The 14,211-nt window shown below is 44.2% G+C and overlaps 1 long non-coding RNA gene across 1 annotated transcript; it reads left to right on the top strand.

Moving 5' to 3' along the window:
- The first annotated feature begins 2,318 nt into the window (after positions 1–2,318).
- On the top strand, positions 2,319–8,068 carry LOC109265486 (uncharacterized). Its single transcript, XR_008419487.1, has 3 exons — positions 2,319–2,411; positions 6,083–6,140; positions 7,601–8,068. It is a non-coding gene; the product is annotated as an uncharacterized LOC109265486 (long non-coding RNA).
- Positions 8,069–14,211: the final 6,143 nt, after the last annotated feature.

Below are 14,211 nucleotides of genomic sequence, written 5' to 3' on the forward strand. Positions count from 1 at the left end.
ATTCTGGAGGCAGGAAGTCCAAGACTGGGATGGCGGTATGGTTGGGTTCTGGTGAGGGTCTCTTCCATAGTGCAGATTGTTGACTTCTTATTGTATCTTCTTCACATGGTAGAATGAGAGCTAACTAGCTTTCTGCCCTCTTCTTAGAAGGAAACTAATCCTATTCACAGAGGCCCCACCCTTATGACCTAATTACCTCTCAAAGTCCCCACCTTCAAATGCCATCACACTGAGGATTAGATTTCAAAATTTGGAATGTTTGGAACTTAAAGATTCAGCCCCAAACAATGTGCTATTATAAAATTTTCCAGAATAGCAAGTATTGATCACAATTATCCCCCTAGTGCTGGGTGGTTGTTGGTTTGAAGTGGCTCTAGACCTCTTTGGCACTGGCGAAAGGAACATTGAGATGGGGACACATTTGATTTGGGGTTAGTGACCTATATTCATGTAGTTGAGGCCATTTCTATTTATAATTACGATATTCCTGGCCATCCTGGTTAGGAATTGCTTCCTGCTATGGCAACTCACTTTTCAGTGGGACCCACAGACAGAGCCTAGGGCCTATTGTGGTATGAGTATGTACTATGCCATCTCGTGCTGGAGGTACATGGATGGTGGGAGAAAGCAAGGTTTGAAATGCACTGAGCCAGAAATTAGTACATGGCCCCTTCTTCCCCTCATGAGAAATGCAGATTTGTAAATGGAGGATTGATTCATCTCTTACCAATACCTGGTCCCTAGGGAATTTTCCCTTGTCAAAAATATACTTGATAATGCAGCACGAACAATTATGGACTGTTTGGGTTTGGGGGTTTGAAGGGAATTGTGGCAAATACTGTTTATCAAAATTCCCATATTTTTAGGGAGAAAATTTATAGCTGTAGCACAAACATAAGTACACCCATAGCAGCTCATATATAAAGCATGTGTGATAGAAGATTTACCATATTTTGACTATAATCATAAACATTTACATGAAATTACAATATGAAGTTGTGAAGCTACAAGAGCGTTTCATAAGCTATTAATAAATTGTTTTGACCTAGAGCGAAGCTTAATTATCTCTCTGTGTTTTCCATAGAATAATACAATTGTTATCACATGGACAGCTTATAGAAGAGTATATAGCCACAGGGAGCATTATAGAAATGGTCACTTGATAATAATATTTATTTCTCTAATGTTGTGATTTTTGTATGTGTCATCTTTTAAAAAATATTTAAAATTCTTTTTTAAAGCTAGTTTTGCATCCCTTTCCTTAAAAGTGTCCCCAGGGATGCTTGGGTGGCTCAGTCGGTTGAGGATCTGACTCTTGATTTCAGCTCAGGTCATGATTCCAGAGTCGTGGGATCGAGCCCCGTATCAGGCTCTGTGATGAGCATGGAGCCTATTTAAAATTTTCTCTCTCTCTCTCTTCCCCTGCCCCTCTGCCTTGCTTATGCTCTCTCTCTCTCACTCTCTCTCTCAAATTTAAAAAAAAATTAAGAAGGCCCCAAACACACAGGCATCAGACCCCATAAAGCATGGATCCATATTGTACCTCAGCTGTGGCTTCCGATGCCCCCACAGCGGCCTGCAGCCCACACCTCCTCCTGTACCAAGACAGGAGCTTCCTTTCCTCATGTCTGTAGAAGTTGGGGTGCAGTCCCATTCTCAGGTCTGGGCTGGGGCTCAGCACTCTTCTGGGGTCTTCTTCTACCCCTGGAGCTCCCATGCATCCCACTCAGGTCTGGATCCGGCAGTGCAGAGGTGAACCCCAGATTTGGGGGGCAGTAGCCCCTCTCCCAGCCACACATGCACTCCTTATTCTCCTCCTCAACCTCCCACCAGAATGACTGAGGCCAAGAATCCAGGCCCCTGTCCAGGCCTGATCCTATTCAGGCCAAACATGCACACCTGGGTCTTGCTCTGGGTCAGGATCCAGGGTGCAGGACTAAGCAGGAGGCAGCACTAGGACTATCGGAATGAGTGGCAATGAATAAGAATGACAAACCTTTCCTGGCATCAGGTAAGGATGGTGACATGCAGTGTGATGTGGGCCCTCCTGGAGGTTGCACGGAGGGGACAGGGGAATGGGGAAGAAAGCAAACTCTCCTTAGTTACTCGTAATAAAGATGACAGTAACACTGCACCTTCAGCTGACAATAATCCTCAGCAAGAAGAGCAGTCCATGGTGAGCTGTATAAGGGCAGAAGCCACACAGGTTTAGAAACTTGCTTATCTGCAGCATCTGGACCAGAACGTGGTGCATAGTAGGTTCTCAATGGATGGTGCTTGTGAGTGAAATAAGAATTTTGTGTGCTTACTTTGTGTCAGGCACCGTGAAACGTGCTCCACTTCATTCAGACCTTGCAACCACCCTATGGAAGGTGATGTCAGTATCCTGTTTCACAGATGAGAAAACTGAGGTGGGTGTAGGTTACATGGCCAAGGTCCCACAGCTGCAGGGGTGGGTCCTGTCTGGTACTCAGCTTTCTTGCCTCATTCTAAGCCTGGAAAATTGCTTTTCCTTACTCAGTCCCCATCTGCAACCAAATCCCAGACCATGTGGTTAGGAACCAGATATCCCAACTGCCAGCCTTTGGTCTGGTCCTAGAATCCTGCCGCCTGCAGACACAGGTGTTTTGGCATGATGACAGAATGGCCGGATCCCAGGTGTTAGGCCATTGGTTGGGCTCGCTACCTGGACCGCTCCACCAGTTGGCTGGATGTGATCTGCTTCTGAAATTAGGGCTCATCTGGCTGCCCAGACTAAACCCACAGAGTACGGCCAGGCTGTCCTACGTGACAGATCTAAATTCACACCTCCCTGCCACCTGCCTGGGGGGCTTCTATTTGCATCCACCTCTCCCCCTAGTCTACCCATCTTTAGAAATTGCTAATAGCTTGTACCCCTGTAAGTATCATCAGTGTTTATGTGCCTGCCTCCTCCAATGAGCCACGCATCCCCAGAGGTAGGGGCTGTGTGATATACGTACCTTCATGCCCTGTGCCCTTCATGGAGTCCTATATGTCCAGGTAGTGGCAATTTCGTACCTCATAGGGTTGTGTGAGGATGAATTTAGTCAGTAAACATGAAGGAAAAAAGCGGTACCTGACACAGAGAAGCTCTCTATCAGCGTTAGTCATTATTATTCTTAGTGACCGTGAAGCACCTTATTTTCTTTCTTTTTAACTTGTTAATAGTGCATGCAACACATTTTAACACCAAACCATTGGCTGTCTGGTGTTTTTCTCTGATTGTTTCTTATGGACACATTTTGTTGTCTTGATTACATTTTATAAACTCTCTAACGTTAAGGACAATTTGTTCAGAAGCTGCTGAGTTTTCACCTGGTGTGGGGTATAGACATCTTCAGGAATCTGAGGAAAATCATGACTGCTTCTGCTCAGGGACTCATAGATGCAGAATATCACCTCCCTTGTCTTCCCACTGCCAGCAAGGGCTCTCTGGTCAAGAATGTCCAGCCTGACTCTAGATCTGAACTGTCCCTCTTTGGGCTTCTGCACAATAAGGGAGACCATAGGGGCTTGACGGGTCCTTCTAGTAGGGACATTCCACACTTTTCATCTTTTGCTTTACCAAGCAATAACTTCCTTCTAAATTCTATTAGATCCGGTAGAGGGGTTAAAAAAAAAAAAAAAAAAAAAAAGGTCTCATTCCATTACAGCTCAAAGCTTTCTCTTCTCTTCATAGTGCCTTTTAAATGGGATAGACAGAGAGAAAGCTTCATAAATCTCCAATAAGCCAGGAGCTTGACTAAAGTAATTGCAATGTGGGGCAGACAGGGCAGTGTGGGTCTCCACTTGCCGTGGCTGGACTCAGCTTCCCTCAATCTTTATATATCAAAAGCCAAAAAGGAGGGCACCGTTGTATATCACCTCAACCCCAAATGGAGGTGGGGTCAAGGACTGCTTCTGATAGGACAATCGGACCCTGGGGACCTGCTCTCCCCATCTCCAGTCTCAGGGGTCCATTACTCTGTCTCCATTTCCTAAACTTGTCCTTCCTCCACACTTCAGATGCACTCCTCCACTGCCCAGATGTTGGTACTGGGCAGAAAGTACACAAAATATGTCATCTTTTGTAAGCTCTTGGCCCTTTTTTTTTTTAAAAAAATTGTTTTTATTTTATTTTGAGAGATAGTAAGCAAGTGGGGGAGGGGCATAGAGAGAGGGAGACAGAATCCCAAGCAGGCTGTGCGCTGTGTGCAGACACAGGGCTCGAACTCACAAGTGGTGAAATCATAACCTAAGCCGAAATCAAGAGTTGGACGTTTAAACAACTGAGCCACCAAGGCGCCCCTTGCCTTACTTTCTTAGACTTTAAAACACCTTCCCACCTCACTGGGTTGGCATTTCCAAGGTAAGGCTCCATCAGAGGGATAATGACATGCAAAAACCCTATGGTGGGCAAGCTCTATAGGAACTAAAAGAAGGTCAGAGCAGCTGGACACTGAAGGGTGTGGTATGAGATGTGGTGGTGAGCAGAGGCCAGTTCTTGCAGGACCTTGAATTTCCTACATAGTATTTTAGTGTCCAAGAGAAGTAGAAAGCCTACTGACAGGTTTCCAGCAAGGGTAGGGACGGGGATAGTGTTTTAAGTTCAATGGCAGCTTACAAAGCAGGATGTCTTTTTTTTTTTTTTTTTTTTTCAACGTTTTTTATTTATTTTTGGGACAGAGAGAGACAGAGCATGAACGGGGGAGGGGCAGAGAGAGAGGGAGACACAGAATCGGAAACAGGCTCCAGGCTCCGAGCCATCAGCCCAGAGCCTGACGCGGGGCTCGAACTCACGGACCGCGAGATCGTGACCTGGCTGAAGTCGGACGCTAAACCGACTGCGCCACCCAGGCGCCCCAAAGCAGGATGTCTTAAGAGAGAACATGGTGTTCACCCAGACAAGGCTCAGGCCACAGGGAACAAGCACCATATGGGGCCTGGGACACAGGAAGCAAGCAGAGGCTTGGCTTCCAGAACTGGGATGCAGGTTAGCAAGAAAAGCAGCAAAGCATCCTTAAGTTGTGTTTAAACTGGAGATTCTTGAAACCACACCTCTCCTCCTTCCTAGGGAGTGGGTCAGTGATGGCCCATGCTGGGGAAAGGACAACTCAGTCTGCAGGTGAGGGTCAAGTGATACCAGCTGGGGACTGGAGGGCTGCCGGATGGGCCAGGGAGAGTTTAGGGCCTAAAATCAGGACCTGCACTCGGTCCTGTCTTTGAGGAGCTGTGGAGGGGACTCCTGAGGAGGAGGAAGAGTGCAGAAGACGGAGGGCTGGTGCACAGGTAGAGTGGCTTTCGGAAGATGATGTAAAAGCACAAAAGAGGAAGCCCATTTCCTTATTTTTAGTGCATTTGCATTCAGGATCTCCCTAGCTGAGAGCTGGCCAAGTTCATTGCGATGGGCATTTTCTCTTGCAGGGACCCGTTAATGTATCCCATTATAGCCATGCCTCTCCTTTCTGTAAAGGTACTTAACATACATCTAAATTCTGCCTCTTTTAAAGCTGAGCCATGGAAAAGGCCCACTGAATTATGGGGTTAGGACCCTTCTTTCCACTCCCTCCCCCCAAATTCCTCTAACCTTACTTGTCACAGAATCATTATCACCTGTCTGCAGTAGCCCATTAACTAAAGAGCATATTAGCATAGATGGCTTTCTCAGATGTACATCTTCAGGGTGCAATTCCACACAACCCTGGGCCTTAAGGGGGTGATCACGAAGGTTCATTTTTGTGGAAGGCAGCGTGGTCTCCTAGAAAGGAACAGGACCCCAGGTTCTGGTTCTCATTATGCCATTTCTCATCTATTCATTCATGTAAAAGGTTTGCCCTCATATTTCCTGAAGGCAGGAATCGACCCTGCCCTTAAGGATTCTTAATATTCTGCAGGAATGACATGATAGTCATACGGAGACTTATTTTAGTGTATCCATGTATTCAATTAAATGAATTTGTATTTCAGTTTGGGGTAAATCAAGAAGTCTTCATGGAAAAGTTAGCATTTGGAGAATGAAAAGGGACTGAACAACTCTTGGGGCATCGTCTGTAACATGTAACTTATTCTTTCTGTGTCACAGCTTCTGACCAGATCTGCAGATGGAGAAGCTCGCTTCTAGGCATGCGAATCGACTTTTAGTAAGTAACTTTCATGAGGCAGGGGCTGAGTTGCACACTAGGGTGTAACGATGCAGTGACTGGGACCTCTTGGTAAACAACCCCCAAGGCCATCACAACACGGAGCCATCTGCTTCAACCCCTGACTTACCCACACAGGCCCACATCTCTATTTCAGACCAAAATCAGCACTTCTGTTGCCTCCTTCCCGGGGGAATCACTGTTGGTCAGATTCTACCGCTGACTTGTTTCTATCTTTGACACGTGTGCAGTGCTCATGCACAGTCTTGAGGTGTTGCACAAACGTGATTAACACCATCATGTCTGGTAAGATAAAAAGCAGAGTATGGAACTTTCTAGCACAAAAAGTGCTGGGATGATGGAAAGAATCAAAGTAAGAATCTTGAAAATAAATTGTAGTGAAGAAATTACAGATGTTGTGGTGTGCGTGGGATGATTTGACTGTAGAGGTACCTCCAAAGGGCAAAATGCACACCATGAAGTATATGCAAAAAAAAAGGCTGAATGTGTGCAATTGTCAATCTCCAGAAAAAGCAATCATAGTGACAATGGCAGAGCACCTACAGCTTGCCAGGCAATTTCTAAGTGCTCTGTATACACATTAACATGCCTGTTTCTCACAAAAATCCTCGGGAGGTGGGGATCACTATTAGCATTAGCTCCATTTTACAGATGGGGAAACTGCGCCTCAGAGTTGTTACACAACTTACCCAAGGTTAGGGAAAAGCATCCCCTAGCAACCAATAAATAGGCACAATTAAACGTGTGTTGAGTATGTATTATGTGCCAGCGGCTGTTCTAAGGGCCATCGATCCACCTATTTCCATATAAGTTCATTTCATACTTACCGTGGCCCCGTGAGGTAGGCTCTAATTGTGCCCCTTGTCCTGACGTGGAGAGAGGTGAAGTGACATGGTCAAGGAGGCAAAGCTGAGAAGTGAATCCAGCCTTCCCAATTCCAAAGCCTTCCCTTGCACAGGAGAACATTAAGGCAATGCAGTGTTTATGGAGAGAAGGGGACCAAGCTGAGAAATGCTTGAGGCAAAACCCAAATGGCTTTGTGGCTGAGGGTGCAAAACAGGGAGAAGCTGAGATTTCTCTAGGATTTCTTCCAGCTTCCCCTCTATGATTCAAAGGAGGATAGCAGATGTGGGGGCCTTGGTGAGCTGTCTGAGCATTTGAAGCAAAAATTGAACTGGCATGGCGATGTGAATGCTGGCTCTGGTGTGCAACCAACTTCTGACTTCAGGCAAATTATTTTTACCTCAATAAGTCTGTTTCATCATCTGGAAAATGGAGGAAATAGGATCTGCTCTCCACTTACTTCACTTCAGTGTTTTTCAGATAAAAGACTGAATTATGCAGAACAGCATGTCTCAGCCACTGGGGTCGGGGAGTGGGGAGAGCACAGGTGTGAATGACTGACATCTGCAAATTCATTTATTCCCTCACTCATTCAGGTATGGGATCATAGACTCTTACAGCTGGAAGCCTTAGAAGCTCACTCCATCACCTCCCCAATGCAGGAATCCCACCCAAAATCTCCCTGAGTGTTCCGTTGCACAAACACCTCCAATGATGGCTACATACTGACTTCTCAAGGAATGTTCTTTCCATTGTTAAAAAAGAAAAAAAAAACTGTCAATGGAGGAAGTTATCCTTCCATTGAACTGGAGGTCATCTCTTAGTAGCTTCCTCCTATTGTTCTTATTTTATTCATTTAAAAAAAGTTCATTTCAAAATGCAACATTTGGTGATCCACTGGCCATGTAGTAGACGCTGTGGAGGACCCAAGGGAAACAGCCATTGACATTGCCATTGAAGAGCTTCTAATGTGGCTAAAGATATAACATGAAAGCTCCTAAAGACCTGCACAGCAAACGAAAAAAATAAGAGTTATCAGAAAACTGAGCCCTGTAGGAGCCGCACGGGAGGTACAAAAGTAAGTGCCAGAGGGATTCAACAGAGGAAGAGGATCCAGTGTGGACTGAGTGGTCAGGAAGACCTGCCATAGGGGGGCTTTTGGGGGATCCTTAACAGAAGAGTATCATTTGACCAGGTAGGGGAAAGGAGATCATCCAGGCCTGGGGAAACAGTAGGAGCAACGTTCAGCGACAAGACAGCACAGATGCAGTACAGAATTTCAGTACTTCAGTACAGTACTTCAGAATTACTGTGTGAGGCAAAGGATCGGACCCAAATTTCTCTCCAGATTTATGTACGAGAGCAAGTTAACATCCCAGTCGTGAGGAGCCTGAAATGGCAGCTCCGAGGACTTTACGACTGAGTGAAATGTGATGTGCCCAGTGGTTACAGTCTGGAAACTGAGAGTCATACTGGCTTCCATGAATCTCTGTCTTCACCTCTTGGAGCCGGTGGCCCATGCAACTTCTCTAACATCTGCAAGCCTTAGTTTTTCATCCGTAAAATGGAGTCAATAGTGACTTCTTACTCATAGGAATGTAGTGAGGATAAGGTGAGATATGGGGGTCAGGTGAGATGCTGAGCAGGTGAATGTGAGCTGCTATTGTTCTTGTTGATGCTTTGGTGGTTTTACCTAAACTCTCAGAAATGTGGAACCACTAATCCTCTATAAGCCTCAGGTTAGCATAGTTTTCTTCCTGGGAAAAGCCATTTATCTTACTAAGACCCAAACTGGCAGACAGACTGTTCTCTTTTGATTGTTCGGATCCTTTTCTGGCAGAAGACAGCAATGACCCCAAAAATGGCCCAGAAGCCTCTTTGCTAAAGGAAAGAGAGGGAAACCAGCAGACCAGAGGGAAAAATGTCGGTGTTAATCTCAGCTCTGTCACTGACCTTGGGTGAGCCCCCCTACCCTTTCTTGCCCCGTTTTCCTTACCTGTCACGTGAGGGGCTCTGTCCTGGCAATCACTGACATCTGTTTCCTTTTCACTCTGGGGCTGGGATACGCAGTCTATGAATAATTGTGGCTTTCCTCTATATGAAGTGTAATCATTATTCAAATTAACTTTTGTATTTGTCTAGCACTTTTTACACTTCATGGAGCTTCCACATCCATCATCTCACCTGTGGCTTGTCACAGCCCTCTGACAAAACCAGAGAAACTGCTTTTGTATCTCCTGACACATAGGGAAACTGAGGTCTAGAGCAGAGAAGTGTCTGGCCAACCAACCCAGAGCCTCCAAGTCTCTGGATTTGTGCTTCTCATCTCTGGGCTGATTTCATCCCAGGGAAATCTTTAAAAAATAAATAAATAAAACCACCCCCAAACATCTTATGTTTTAAGTTGAATGTTGTTTTTCTATTTCCAAACTGTCAGCACAGAGCCCAACGCGGGGCTCGAACTCACAGACCGTGAGATCATGAAACCTGAGCCGAAGTCAGCCGCTCAACCGACTGAGCCACCCAGGCACCCCACCTTTTCTTTTCTTAATTGAAGCTGCCAAAATTTCAGGTTGCTTGCAGTACAGATATTAATTTGACTAATGAGACTTGGAACTATGTGATCCCATTTTCCCGTTCGTACCACACTGTAGAAATTAAAGAAACATGCAGAGATTGGAGTGACAAAGAAGTATCAGATATTTCTCCCTGAGGAAAATCTTGATAAAGGCTGAGGTCTCTGGGTGGGTGAGAAGTTTGGACAGATACATGTATCCGCCGAAGCTGGTTGAGTTAAACTTGAAAACATACTTGAATATTCAAAATATCAACACTTGAGGGACATCTGGGTGACTCAACTGGTTAGGCGGCCAACTCTTGATTCTGGCTCAGGTCATAATCTCAAGGTTTGCGAGATCGAGCCCTGCATCAGGCTCTGGGCTGACAGTGAGGAGCCTGATTGGGATTTTCTCTCTCTGTCTCTTTCTCTCTCTGCCCCTCTCCCCACTCACACTGTCTCATTCTCTCTCAAAATAAATAAATAAACTTAAAAAAATATCAACACTTGAAACATGGGGTTTTCAAGTACAAAGAAAAAGTGCATGGACTAGGTTTTCAGTTGTGTCTTTGTCACTTACTAGGTGTATGATATGGGAAATGTCATTTAAACTTTTGGAGCCTTAGTTTTTTGTTTTTGTTTTGTTTTGTTTTGTTTGTGGGTTTGTTTGTTTGTTTTTCTTTGGAGACTGAGGGGTTTTTTAAAATCTTTTAAGTGGCAATACTAATAGCATCTAACTCATAGGATTGGATTGAAGTTTGAATAAGGCAATCAGTATAGACTATCCTTTGTAATGTTTGGTGCATACTAAGAGCTCAGAAAGGTTAGTTGCCATTAATATGAGCTTAGGACCTAGAAGCCCATGTTTCCAAGATGTGCTTATATGTTGAAGTCCTCATGCCCTTTACATCTCAGCCCAGCTCCTCAGCAGAACTTCTGACCTACCTATCTCCCATTCAACATCTTTTTCTGAAAGTCTTACAAGCACATTGGTCTCAACAGATCCCAAAGGGCTCTAATGATCTTCCTCCAAAACCAGCTTCTCCCCCAGGCTCCCCTGTCTCAATCAACAGCATACATACCATCCAACTATTCAGCCAAAAAAGCTGGAAACATTCCCAGGTCTTCCCTCTCTCTCCTGCCCTACAATCCCATTAATTCCACCTCCTCAGCATGTCTCAACTCTGTCCATTTCCTCCTAACATCCATTGCCATCACACTAGCTTGAGAATCACCATGTCTCCCTTGAAACACCCCCACCATCTCTCCCCATCATTTCTGGCTTGTCTCTAATCCACTTTTCACAATCAGTCACATGCACTTTTGAAGTCAGTCCCGGGCTGCTTATTGGGATCTGTGCAGTTCCCCTACACACTGATAAATTTCTGACCACGGTCCTGTGCATCTCCACATGATCCACAATCTGTTCTGGCCTCCCCACTGTACTTGCAGCTCAGGGCTCTGGATGGTTTTCATTTTTATCAATATGCTTTATATTTTATTTTGTAGGAAAATTGAATATATGGTACAGGGAGATCCCATACATACCCTCTCCCCACATCTTCCTCTATCAGTAGTGGGGTAAATTTGTTAAAATTAATGAACTAATATTGATACATTATTATTAACTGAAGTCCATAACACAAAGTTAACTTTCCATTGAACAACTCCATGGGTTTGACAAAGATGGAGTGCCATGTAACCACTGTCACAGTCTCCTGCAGAATAGTTTTGCTGTCCCCAAACGTCCCTGTGCTCCACTTACTCATGTCGCCTCTCCTCCTCTAAATCTTTTTCCTGTTGCTATAGTCTTTCTTTTTCCAGAATGCCGTACATTCTGAAAGCCATACAAGTGGAATAATATAGTACATAGCTGTTTTAGATTGACTTCTTTCACTTAGCAGTGTGCATTTAAGGCTTCTTCCTGTAGTTTTGTTACTTGATAGCTCGTTTCTTTTTATTGCTGAATAATATTACATTATATGGCTGAATAATATTACATTATATGGCTATAACTTGATTTGTGTAGCCATTCACCTGCTAAAGGACATCTTAGTTGCTTCAGTTGCTTAGTTGATGATTATGAATAAAGCTGGTATAAACATTTGTGTGCAGGTTTCTATGTGGACGTAAGTTTTCAATTCTTTTCGGGAAATCCTTAGGAATGCAATTGCTGGAGTGTCTATTGTTAACTTTGTAAGAAATCACCACACTGTCTTCCAAAGTGGCTGTTCTATTTTGCATTCTCATCAGCAGTGAATGAGCATTCCTGTTGCTCCCCATCCTTGTGAGCGTTTGGTGTTGTCGATGTTCTGAATTTTAGCCATTTTAATAGATATGCCAGAGGTATCTCGTTGTTGCTTTAATTTGTAATTCCCTGATGACTTATGACGTTGAGCATCTTTTCATACACTCAGTTGTCATTTATATATCTCTTTGATGGGGTATCTGTTCAGTTGAAAAGACTATCCTTTCCACATTGTACTGTCTTTGCTCCTTTGTCAAAAATCAGTTGACTCTAATTGTATGGGTCCATTTTTCGGCTCTTTATTCTGTTCCATTGGTCTGTCTGTTCTTTCCCCAATACCACACTGTCTTGATTACTGTAGTTCTACAGTAAGTCTTGAAGTTGGATAATGTCTGTCTTTTGTTATCCTTTGTTCTGGGGTTTTGACAGCCCTAGGGTATACCTGTCAGCCTCCAAGGTTGATTCCTAAAGGATTCTTGATAAGCCTCACAAATGTAAGAGGGGTGGGGTCATAAGCAAACATGCTCATCCAAGTCCCTTTCTCCAAACCCCCAAGTTTCTTACCATAACTTATTCAGACTCTACAAGTCAGGCCCTGGCTTCCTCCCTGAACTCATCATTCTCCTCTTTCCCTCTAGCACATTCTGTCCTAGCTACACTTGCTCCACACTGTGGGTCATACGTGCCATGCTCTAGCTGGCTTGTGGTCTGTGCTTCAGTGTCCCCTCTATCAGGGGCACCCTTCTTTCAGACTATGACATGGCTCAGTCACTTCATGTAGGCTCCTGTTCCAATGAGACTTCTGCAGATGTCTCCCCTGGCACCTGTAGCCAACTCCCTTGCTCTCTGTTCTCTCTTCCTACACTTACCATTATCTGTGTATTGTCTACCACAGGGCCCTTGAATATAAGCTGTGTAAGGGTGGTTGGATGTCTTGTTCACCTCTGCATCTTCAGTGCCAAGACCAGTGCCTGGCACATCACAGGTGCTCAGAAAATATTTGTTAAAAGATTCAATGCACTAATAATCCTGGCAGTGCTGGTTACATGCTTGATATGAACCACGTCTCTTGGAATCATTTCTACATTTTATTTCTAGCATTTCCCAAATAATTTTGATTCTAGGATAGAAATAATTACCGTGAGATTGTCAGAGGACCTAGCACAGACCTGGGCACACACTGAGGACACAATGACATTTGTGGATGGATGGAGCTCTGCTGGACCTTTGCTTTTAGGTTGTGCCTTGAGCTGAATACAGTATATGCTATATCTGCACAGAGCCTATACAAGTAGGAGTTCCAGCAGCATTTGATAGGATATTTGATAGTGTACTAATTTTTCTCAGCTGCTTTTAATTTTAATTCCTTCTAACCTTTTCTTCTCGTTCACAGTCCCACTGTGGTGCCTGTGAGCTGATGTCTTCATCAAAGCAGACATCGCTGGTGAACATTCTGGGATGACCCTAACTCTCCCTCAGGAGCCTGCTACTAATTCCACCCATTACAACATGCATGGAGAGTTACCATTTTCCTTCCAACACACTCTACCAAGCACTTGTTTGTGTCTTATTTTGTTGTCTGCTGTATTGAGTAATTACCCAATTAAAAAAAGTTCCTAAAGGTCCTCACATTCTTCCTTTTCCCCAAATCCTCTTGATCTAACTAGAAAACTTTTAGTTTCACCTAAGTCTGAATTTTAGGAACATAAGATAACTTAGACCCACTCTTTTGATCTACTTCACTCTTGCATGTAGGAGGGACGGATTGCAGTGGCTCAAGGGGTTAGAAATGGTGCTATTTCCACAGGGCAGAAATTTCTAACTGACTCAGCCAAGGGTTTTGAGAACCAGAGAGTCATATAAAATCAGCCTTTCTGGGGCATCATAAATTCAAACATCAGACACACCAAGTCAAAGCCCCAAGTCCAGGGTACCAGAATCAGAGACGAGGATAGTGTCTCAAAGCCTAGAGCTGACAGCTCGGCTTTGATGGGAATAAATGCAGAGGAGGTTGGATGGGATTTGGAATGTTCTCAGTGGCCGAAGCCTCATGAGGAGAGACAGGTAGGCCAAGAGCAGGGAGAATAATCACTTCTTTGGGAGGACTTTTGATATTTCTGTGTGACCACAACTGTCACATGGGCATTCAAATCTTGATATAGAGTTTATGAAGGATTTTAACATGTGCTATTGTGTGTGACCAGATCTGCTAGTTAGAAATGATTATATTTTCTCATTATTATTGCTTAGAAAACTAAAGGATAGAGAAGTTATATGACTCACCCAAAGTTACAAGCTAGGAAATAGTTGAGACAGGATTCAAGCAGAGTTGTATCTAATTTAGAAGTTCTTTTTATTTATTCTATAGATACTTACTCAGTACTTACCATATGCCAGACACC

Source organism: Panthera pardus, unplaced genomic scaffold (assembly GCF_024362965.1).
Source record: "Panthera pardus isolate Hobbes unplaced genomic scaffold, ASM2436296v1 HiC_scaffold_6, whole genome shotgun sequence".
In the NCBI taxonomy this organism is placed as follows: domain Eukaryota; kingdom Metazoa; phylum Chordata; class Mammalia; order Carnivora; family Felidae; genus Panthera; species Panthera pardus.